At 35.3% G+C, this 11,814-nt stretch overlaps 1 protein-coding gene across 1 annotated transcript in view; it reads right to left on the bottom strand.

Moving 5' to 3' along the window:
- Positions 1 to 11,814, bottom strand: part of LOC123524452 (hydroxymethylglutaryl-CoA synthase 1-like) — a 369,785-nt gene that overhangs the window by 47,877 nt on the left and 310,094 nt on the right. The gene's annotated exons all lie outside the window — the stretch shown is intronic.

Raw genomic sequence — 11,814 nt, 5'->3', positions numbered from 1 at the left:
AGCAAACATAAATAATATTGGAGTTGAACTGTTGGAGATCTGATTACTTGGAGAATAGTCTGATAACCTTCTGAGCAGTAGGACCACAATGACTTTTTTGTTTGTTTTATCTTTCTTAAATGATATGTGCAGTTTGGGAACACCGGGGGCGCATTTATGTACACAATAATTTTGTAGTTACTGTTGAATAAACATTGTTTAGAAAACATCGTCTGCTACTGATTATCATACCTAAGAGAGTCCGTCACCAGTGCCTTTGTTTAGGCTGTGTTGACCTACTCTCCATTGTTCTCATTGTTCAGGGTGCACAGACATTGACTTACCCTCTATTTTTCTCATTACATCGTCTGCTCAGATTCTAGATCCATATCGGAGATATATTTTACTACTTTATTACATGTTAAACCTAGCTCTTTGTGTAGAAAAAGATCTGAGGAGATGCACATGACTAATTATGGGAGTCAAGCCATGGTCAAGTAACTGATACACGTGATGGAAACTCTAATATTGTATAGGTAGACATCAGGAAATACATACTTTTACTTTCGTTTTACCAAACAGGTTCGACTAACTTTTTGAATCATATAATGTAGCTTAAAAACATCAGCAGAATTCTTCTTTACAATCGAGCATCAATAAAGCTGATATCTGACATGAAAATAGCCTTTACTAGTCGGGAAAATTGCACTATATATTAATATGGAATACAATTGAGTAGACCACGGTGGCATATCCGGCGAATAACTACCTTCATTCCTTTAATACCAGTTCCTTTGAAAATGAAGGCTACATACACACTTCTTCCCAGAACAACATGTATTTCTTCAGATTATAATTTGTTAACAGCATATCAAAAGGTTTTAACCTTTCTGTGCTTTCAGCGCTTTGATTAAAAAATCAGATGATCATTTTGTTGGCAGACGGACGGGGGTCAGTCTAAAGTCCCCTCCTGTCTGCTCATCAACATTTTGAAGTCCCCAGGTAACATTTCTTCGCCTGACTTCCATAGGGAATCGACAGATGGTTAATTTCTTGCATGACATAGCAGGGACCCTGTGTATACTTTCAGTTTCTAATTCTGTATTTTGTGTTAGTATATGTCTGATAAACCAACACGGAATACTTGCATATAAACAATTCTGAAGCATTCAATGTATTATATAATAAGCTAGGATAGCGAGTCACAGACCCCGCCCCCGCCACCAATGGATTAGTACATGCATTGCACGAGGGGTTCGACATTAAATGGCATTATATACATGACGACTGATCAATAGAGACAATTTAGTATGTATTTTTTATTTTATTTACGCCCTTAAAGGACATAAATCACCTACTGTAGTCGCAAAATGGAATACAGTGTCAGTCGCAAATACGAGTTCAGATCAAATATCAATATTTGCAAGTCAGCATACAGTGAATGTTTTTTTACCGACTAGATAAAAAGTACCGTAGATACCCATGTATAATGCACAGTTTTTTTACCCCCAGGACCACCCCCCGAATCGTAGGTGCGCATAATACACAGGTATAGACAATTTTCCAACCTCAAAACAAGTTTGTTACCGATGTTCGCCATTTTGGTAAAGGGAAACTACTCCCCGCGCTTACTGTCACCGCTAAAATCTAAGATTGCTGTTACATTCCGTAAAAGATCGGAAGGTCTTTTCACCCCAAGACACCCAAAAACACCAAAAGACATATAGAATATTAGTTTATTTGTATCATTTATTAAAAAAATATATTTTAAAGACATGCTTATACAGTTAAGATGACCTTCAGAATAGATTTGTTCAAAGAAATGCATCTAAGAACATCAGCTGAAACGAACTTTTTATTAATGTGAAAGGGAGGTAAAGCCAACTTTACTATGTAAATTACATATTAATTTATTTCCCTTGGATTTAGTCACTTTGCAGATCCCGGACGCCCTTACAGTTAAAAACATTTTTTTACTCAAATTGACTTACATATCTTACAAACACAATAACTTTTGAATGGAAGGGAAATAACTGGATCTCCTTTAGGCTTTATCATAGTTAAGCTTTTTGGACTGTTCCCCTTGAATTATTATGTTCGAAAGTTTCCTTTTTTATGATTCAGAAAAAAAGAGAAAATTATTACCTATAACATTGAAATATGTTATTATTTTGACATTTTCACGGGTGGTAAACGCGCAATCCAATTCCCGCCGGGAATACGCTTAAAATGGGTTGTGCAACGTCCGGTGCTGGTGTTGCGCGTAAAAAAAGACGAAATTGAGGTATGTGGAGTTATGATTTTGCTTAGTATGAGACAAGAATAAATTTTCTCGAAAAAAGCAAAATGCTATTCGACACAAATATGAAAATACATCATATGTGTAAAATATCTGGTTTCTAATTTATGATTCAGCTCTATTATCACAAAAACTCAGGCGACACAAAGCGTGAAAAAAGTATGAAATCAATAAAAATGGGAGTTTCTGACCTCATATGCCTAATCTGAGGACATCTGATGCTTTTTATGATAACTCAACTGTTATAAAGTAACAAATATCAAAATTATTTGCTTCAAATCCTGCTTACGGGGACATAATTGACAAAAAAATCATCGGGAATGGGGTTGCGCACCGGGAATGGAGCTGCTCGTATACATCATAATGTATATAATGTATACACGCAACTCCATTCCCAGGGCGCAACCCCATTCCAGATTATTTTTTGCCAATCTTTCCCCCAAAAGCAACATTTCATTCAAGTGTATGTAATATCCATGACTGTTTTACACGCGTTTGATCATTAGAAGCGTCACATTTCCAGAAAGAAGGCACAAGAGTTAGAAAATTTCATTTTTCATGATTCCATGCTTTATTTGACAGCTCGAGCCAGCAGAGTTTTTGTGATAACAAGGCCGATTCTTAAATTTATAAGTTGGTATTTCACACATATGATCTTTATTCATTTTTGTGTCGAATAGCATTTTGCTTTTTTTCGAAAGCACTCGTAAATGTGTCATTATTTACAAAAACAAAAACCCACCTACCTCGATTTTGTATATATTGATGCGCAACACCAGCACCGGAAGTCGCGCAACCCATTTTTAGCGTATTCCCAGTGGGAATTGGATTGCGCGTTTACCACCCGTGATTTTAATACTAAACAATAGGATAATTATTGTTTTTTTTAGGTGTCTTTGGGTGTTTTGGGGTGTCTTGGGGTGAAAAGACCCTCCCTTAAAAGATCGAATGGTTTATTTTTCTTTCAAACAAAATTAATTTCATATAAATTTAAAAGTATTTTGATGAAGAAATGTTAATAAATCACAAAAATTATGATACTTATTAAAGATCGAGAATTATCTTTAACTGAGATCAAACTGTGAACAACATAATTGACACGAGGTGTCACGTTAATTGCCGGTAATTACTGGCTATTTCATTGTGACAAAAAGACTATCACACCTTTTGTTATCGGTTTGAATTGAGAAGCTCATGTCATTTTGAAAGATACCATTCTGAAATATTGAATCAGCTGCTGTTTATTTATTCAAAATAGTTAATTAAAAAGGTAAAACAACAAATATAACAATATTTTACTAGTTTTATTTTCGCGAAAACAAAAATCTGCAGTACTGCGAGACCAATGCTGCTCTTCGCCACAGAGATAATATTTATTACCGGTGTCTATGTAAACTCTACTTTCGTTTTCCATCCCCTCAAAATTGACCAAAAATGTTGTTTTTTCCAGGATTTTGGGCCAAAATAGGGGGTGCCCATTATACATGGTTATCTATGGTAATTTCTTTCAAAAACACAACAGATATGCAACATCTTATTTACATATAGTTATGGAGTATACATGCTTATTTCAGAAAACATCATGGATTATTGGATTGCAAATCAATCTGACGTGTTATTTAAGAAATAATAAATATGTACCTATATTTTATCAGTTAACAAGCAAATTCGATGAATTGGTATCCCCAGCCGAAAGGGTTTGTGGTGAGGAATGGCAAAAAGATATATCCGGCAAAAAGTTAAGGATGTTAATAAGAAGCAAATAATTTCATTAGTCAAAATCAATTTAACAGAAAACAAATGTTTAATTAAAGAGTACATAATAAATGTATGATACTTTGATCCTGACTAAAGAATTTATTTTGAATGGGATATGCTTACTGTGATAAGCTTAGCTTTTAAAATTAAATGCAGTTAATTGAAATGTGAGCTTGAAGTTTAACTGGAAAGAAATATTGTCTTTGAGTGGTTTGGCACCAGGTGTTGCTGTTTAACATGTACATTTGAACTTAAAAGAACAGAATGTCCTTAAGAGAACACAGGTAAGATATCTTGAATATGGCTGAAGGCAAGGTTTGTGCAGTCACAACTTAACATGTTGAAGGTTTGAACATTTAAAAAAAAAAAAGGAATGGAAATATATATATGTGTATATATATATATATAGATACATGTATATATTTATTTTTCAAGGGGGTGGGGATGCAGGGGAACTGGAGAGGAGGAGAGGAAACAAAATTTCACATGTTGATTATAAATATTGATTGAAAATTAAAAATTATAAAAAAAAAAAAAGGTAAAAGGGTGAAGTTGGGGGGAGGGGAGGGGAGGGGAGGGGGGGGGCAGAGGATGCATGATAAGTGGTGGGCATGACTGGGTGGAGAAGTGAGGTGGGGGAATGGTACAACTTGGAAGGTTTGAAAAAAAATCTAAAATAAGAAATGCAAAAAAAAAAAAAAATTTTTTTTTTTTGGGGGGGGGGGGGGGGGGGGGGGGGGGGGTGTGACCAAGGCAAGTGGGTGACCAGGTGTGGGTGCGCAACTTCACATGTTTATAATAAATGTTCACAGAAAAGAATTAAAGAAATTCTGCCAAATGGTAAATTTGTTATATACAAATATGTGGATTTTTAGACAATTAAAGGGCAATAACTCTGAAGTTACAAAAGAAATCCGTACGAAATTGTCTGTGCACAACCACATTATAGTGCTCTAAATTCTGTTAAAGTTTCATAGTTCTAGGTCAAATATATCAAAAGTTATGATGCAGAAATTGCCATATCTATAGATCTTTAGTACCCTATATAGTTAACACTAAAAACTTCTAAGGGCCATAACTCTGGTGTTACTTGGGCAATCTGTCTGAAACTTGATGGGCCCCATAACCTCATAGTGATGAACATGTATATGAAGTTTGTTTGAAAAATATCTAAAATAAGGAATGATTTTTTTTTTTGGGGGGGGGGGGGGGGGGGGGATAGGGGGGGGGTGTGTGATCAAGGTAAGGGGGTGACCAGGTGTGGGTACACAACTTCACATGTTTACAATAAATGTTCATGGAAAAGAATGAAAGAAATTTAATGAAATTCTACCAAATGGTAAGTTTGTTATGTACAAATATGTGGATTTTTATACAATTAAAGGGCAATAACTCTTAATTTACATATAAATCCGAATGAAATTGTGTGTACACAAGCACATTATGGTGATCTAAATTCTGTTTAAGTTTCATAGTTCTAGGTCAAATATATCAAAAGTTATGATGCGGAAATTGCCATATTTATAGTACCCTATATAGTTAATACTAGAAACTTCTAAGGGCCATAACTCTGGTGTTACTTGGGCAATCTGACTGAAACTTGACGGGCAGCAAGAACTCATAGTGGTGAACATATATATGAAGTTTTAATTAAATACACCTAAGCATTTCCTAGATATGGCTCCGAACGGACAACGCCAAAACTATATCCCTCCGACTTTCGTCGGGGGATAATAAAATATGGGCAGGAGTTCGGATGCGTAATAATTAAATCACAAGTGCATAGCACGTGTGATTTAATATTCGCATCCGAAAGACTGCCCATATTTTATTAACTGATAAAATTATTGGAACATACTTATTATTTCGATTCTAACCACGCAAATTCTTCGCATTTAACAGCACTACAGTTTAGCTCGATATGTCATTCGGCTGGCCATATGCTATTATAAAAACCTCCCCACAAATGGAAAGCGTTGCATAAAAGGAAATTTTCCGATATTCAGCAAATTTTAATTAAAGTATTAAGTAGTTACTGCTGTAAAAATGTTATTTTCAGTAACATCTAAGGTCGGATATAGAGATCAGAAGTAAATACTTCATTCAAAGTTTATATTTGCAGTTTCTAAAAATAGTGCATGTCACCTACATGATGGCACTGAAACATACACGCCAGAACATTTTGGCGGCATATAAACACGTAAACATTTGAGTCTGGAAGATTGGAACATGAATTATAATTTATTTACTGTCAAAGTAGAATCTAGTTGACGGAACTGTATCGTAACAGTACCAGTATCCGAATTCTCATAATTTCTCCTTTCATGTCCCTTAGCCAAATCAAAGAGCTATAAAAATAAATAGATCGGCAACTTGAAAGGCATATAGAGCAAATCTCGCCAACATCCCGTGACAACTGAATGAGATCTCGTTGTAAGCGTCTGTTGATCACGATTGATCAAGTCGGCAAACGCTTTTAAATAAGGTTACTTTCGGATCGATTGTTTATAATGATAATGGTGCCTTTTTAATGTTAGTATTTTCTACTCGGGGAAGGAATGAATTTATGATTGGAAGTCTAAGAAATCAACAGTTTTCGTTTGAAAAAAAGGACTCGATTCGGTTTATTACGCGCCAGGCGTACAGCCAATTTTATACTTCAGTAAGCGTCTGTCGATCTGATCACGATTGATCAAGTCGGCAAATGCTTTGAAATAAGATAACGCTCTAACACGAGATGACACGGGATTATCCCCAGGTGCCATTCTGTGTATTTTTAGTTCTTTGGCCAAATGTAATGGTTAAAAAAGCATTGAAACTCCATTAAAACCCCATTGAAGTACCATTTTTTCAGAGAAATCATTTAAAAACCATTTATCTTGACTGATTTCAATGACTTTTTCTTCATTAGAATAGCATTTTTTTCAAAAAATGGAAAAACAATGGATGAAATCAATGATCAAAGTAACACTTTACCATTTAAACACCATTGTTTTTCATTGCAGAATATACTTATTCTTTTATATCAGTTGGTTCATTGTTTTTCATTGAAAAACCATTGTTTTAGAATTTGCTTAAAGTTTGTTCAATCAGTTTGCACCATTGTTTGTCATTGAAAAACCATTATTTTACCATTTCTAAATGTAGTAACTGAATTTCATGATTTGTAAATAAAATAGCACCTGTTCTGGCGGAAAAATGATGATGTAGAGTTTAAAATTCTGGCCCAGATTTATGTGAATAGCATGGTATCAGCTACAGAAAGTGTCTTTATATATGTTGAATACACAAGAAATTTAAGGTTTAGGAGTATATCACCAAAACACAGAAATATTTTATAAACGAATAACATCGTTACCAATATTTTACTTAACCATTACATGTTCTACCGTACTGTCCCGTACTGAAAATATTCTGAAAAAGTTGTTCCCCTTTGAAAATGAATGCCATTTGTAAAGAAATAAAAATAAACAATTGCTGAAAACTGTGTTCCACTAAATTATGTGAAATTTCAACACTCGCATGCGATTGCAAATGAATCAAAACTAACATGTGTAACAGTTCTTTGAAAATGGTGAATTTTTGAAGGCGCTTGACTGTCTGGAAGTGGGTCCCATTTAGGCAGTCTTTTTTCGGAATTCAATGTTTATATTAGTATACTGACACTTGTTTTGTTGTTTTTGTAATGATAGCGTGTATATTACTTATATTACTCTACAAAACAAGTGTCAGTATACTGATATACAATCTGACTAAAGTACATATCCTATTACGCTACGCATAGGATCTGACAACGAGCTATTGATGGCCTCGTTCTGATAACCCTTCCGCTAGCCAATCAAAAGCTACCTTACAGCATTCTGTAAGCTTTATAAAGACTTGGGTTTTGATATCATAAAATTTCTATGTCAAAAGATTTCAGATAGCCGGTTAGCTCAGTCGGTAGGGTAGTTGCTCTTCAAACGAGAGGTCCCAGGTTCGAGCCCTGGATTAACCACAATTTTTTCTTACACTTTGACATTCAAACAAGTTGTCTGATTGGTTCAAACAAAAATAAAATTGCGAAAATAAAAATAGCAATATTGGAAATCCAAAATATACAGAAGACGAATGTGAATGGGTCGTTCTCAGATCTTCGTTTAGAAGATCAAGTACTTTAGTCAGATTGACTGATATAAGCATTGAATTCCGAAAAAAGGACAGTTTAAACAGGCCCCACTTCCAGACAGTCAAGCGCTTTTAAAAACTCACCATTTTCAAGGAACTGTTAACACATGTTTGTTTTGATGCATTTGTAATAGCGTGCGAGTGTTGAAATTTCACATAACTAGGTGGAACACAGTTTTCAGCGATTGTTTATTTTTATTTCTTTACAAATGGCATTCATTTTCAAAGGGGGACAACTTTTTCAGAATATTTTCAGTACGGGACAGTACTGCAGAACATGTAATGGTCAGGTAAAATATTGGTAACGATGTTGTTCGTTTATAAAATATTTCTGTGTTTTGGTGATATACCCCTAAACCTTAAATGAATAATAAGATGTGACATTTTTTCTGTTTCTTTGATTCATATAATTCTAGTCAGATGCAGTCATATTTTTGTCATTGGTTTTCATGACTATTATTTTTATACATGTTTGATCAGTTTTTGATTTCCATGCTTCTTAGAGAACTTTGTCAAAATAATGTATTTTTGTGCCCCCACTATGAGTTGTGGGGGAATATGATTTAAGTCTTTGCATCTGTACATCCATCCGTATGTGTGTCCGGAAAAAAAAGTGACGTGCCTAGCTCAAAAAGTATTTGATATAAATTGATGAAATCTTGCATAAGTCTTTAACATGATATGAACTTCTGCACCTCCTATTTATACCCCCACAAAACTGAGTTTTGGGGTGGTATATAGGAGTGAGCTTGGCGGTCGGTTGGTCCGTTGTTTTTCATGGTTACCGGATGATAACTCATGAAAGGCTTGACCGATTAAAATAATTTTTGGTACACAGATGTAACATCAGAAAATACAGGTCAGGTTCGACTTTGGGGTCAGTAGGTCAAAAGTCAAGGTCACAGTGACGCTGAACAGTTAAACTGTTTCCAGATGATAACTTGAGAATGCTTAGGCCTAGGATCATAAGTTTTGGTACATAGGTGTAACATCAAAAAATACAGGTCAAATTCGACTGAGATCAGAAGGTCAAAGGTCAAGGTCACAGTGATTCAGAACAGGTAAACAGTTTCCGGATGATAACTTTAGAAAACTTGGGCCTAGGATCATAAATTTTGGTACACAGGTGTAATATCATAAAATACAGTTCAAGTTCGACTCTTACATCAGTAGGTCAAAGGTCAAGGTCACAGTGACTCAGAACAGTTAAACGGTTTCCGGATGATAACTTGAGAATGCTTAGGTCTAGGATCATAAATTTTTGCACGCATGTGCAACATGATAAAATACAGGTCAAGTTTGACTTTGAGATAAATAGGTCAAAGGTCAAGGTCACAGTAACATGAAACAGTCAAACAGTTTCCGGATGATAACTTGAGAACGCTTGGGCCTAGGATCATGAAAATTGATAGGGAGGTTGGTTGTGACCAGCAGATGACCCCTAATGATATTGAGGTCAGTAGGTCACATGTCAAGGTTACATTGACCCAGAGCATTTAAACAGTCTTCGGACAACAACTTCAGAACGCTTGGGACTAGGATCACAAAACTTGATAGGGAGGTTGGTCATGACCAGCAGATGACTCATATTGATTTTGAGTTCCAAAGGTCAAAGGTTGAAGTGACCTGGAACATTTACACCTTTCCGGACAATAACTTGAAAACGCTAGGGCCGAGGATCATGAAACTTCATAGGGAGGTTGATCATGACCAGCAGATGACCTCTATTGATTTTGAGGTCAGTAGGTCAAAGGTCAGGCAAGATCGGCTTTGACACTGGCTTTGTTCTGTGACAAGGCCATATTGTGGGATTGTAATTCATCACTTCTGTGACAACTCTTAGTTTTCTTCTGTCTCTGCTCCCTATTTCTAGTGTTATGGCCCCTGAAATAGTCAAAAATGCACATTTTCATCTTGTGGCGCACCAAACTCAAAAAGTATTTGATATAGAAACTTGCAGGAGTCTTTATTATGATATGACCTAATTGTGCACATCCTATTTTCCAGCTGGCACCAGGCCCTCTCCCAATTTCCAGAGTTATGGCCCCTGAAATAGTGAAAAATGCACATTTTCATCTTGTGATGATGCACCTACCTATAAAAGAATTTCATATAAACCTTGAAACCTTGCATGAGTCTTTAACATGATATGAACTTGGGCACCTCCTATTTTTTGTGGCTCAACCGCCTATTCCCAGAGTTATGGCCCCTAAAATAGTGACAAAATGCACATTTTCACCTTGTGACTCACCTAGAATCTTTATCATAATGTAAACTTGCACATCTCCTATTTTACACATGACATCAACATCTAATTAAAAGCAACATTGCAAGATTTATCATGTATATATTTACCTAACGCAAAGATTTAAGTCACTTGATAAAGGAATATCCACTAAAAGACAGGGTCTGTATTAAAAGTTGCAAGGGTAGGCCACCTGTCAGAATAGTCTGTCCAGTGTCCCCTAATTGCCCGCCATGCAGTTGCAGTTGGAAAAATGCTGTCCATGCAGTGCATTATTCACCATTGAATTTCATTCTAAGATATCATTAAAGTACCATTTATATTCATTGATTTACCATTGATTTTCATTAGATATCATTGAAGTACCATTTTTTTTTTCAATGATGTACCATTGAAATATCATTTATTTTCCATTAGAATTCCTCCATTGAAATACCATTAAAAATCATTGAAATTTCATTTTTTTAAAGAGAGCTCATTTGCATATTTCGGCCCATTTTAATGGTAATTTAATGGTTTTTCGATGGTGTTTCGATGGTTTTTCAATGATTGCACTATAACGTATATGCGAATAAAAATGGTATTTCAATGGTTAAATTTCCAAAGAATAAATGGTAATTCAATGATGTTTCAGTGCCATTGCATTTCGCTAATGGGGATCCCTTCATAAAGGGAGTACTATATGTTTTGGAACGCTGTTTCACAAGCAAGCATCGAGCGAAATTTCGTTCATCAATGGCAAGTGTTTACAGAGAAATTCTACCTTCTTTATTAAGCAATCAACTTTCTGTTTTGTTTACATCTGGGTGATTCCACATGACACACATTCGTGGAAGACAAACCTATGTTTGTCCAATTCCAGGGAGGTAAATCTACAGTATGAAGGAAATTATATTGCATCTCCATCACATGGGTAGTTAGTATCAAGGTAGAGTGTCGTCTCAGGTGTGAGAGGTCGTGGGTTCGAATCCCAGTCAACGCTTAAAATTTTTATCTTTTTTTTTTACTTTTTCTTTTTCAAATATATATTTATAACACAGCTTAAGGACTTAAAGTCGATATAAAACTCCTATATACCGAGAGTACAATGTATACAGTAATCAAATAAACTACTGTCTACAAGCTAGACAAATACACAATGTGAAAGGAGCTTGTCTGAAGTGTTGCATAATATGATTATATAGGTGCTGTACAATACCGTACGTAACGGAACGGAAGATAGCCACACCCTGTACGATATATGGGAAAAAGTAGTAAAGGTTAATTACATGATTTAAAATCAAAATTATAAAAGATTTTCAGTCATAATAATTTTAAAGCTGCTTACAAAACCATTTGTCGGAAACTGGTACTGTAGATAAACCAA

Source organism: Mercenaria mercenaria, chromosome 3 (assembly GCF_021730395.1).
Source record: "Mercenaria mercenaria strain notata chromosome 3, MADL_Memer_1, whole genome shotgun sequence".
Lineage (NCBI taxonomy): Eukaryota > Metazoa > Mollusca > Bivalvia > Venerida > Veneridae > Mercenaria > Mercenaria mercenaria.
This window is presented reverse-complemented; position numbering and strand designations above follow the sequence as displayed.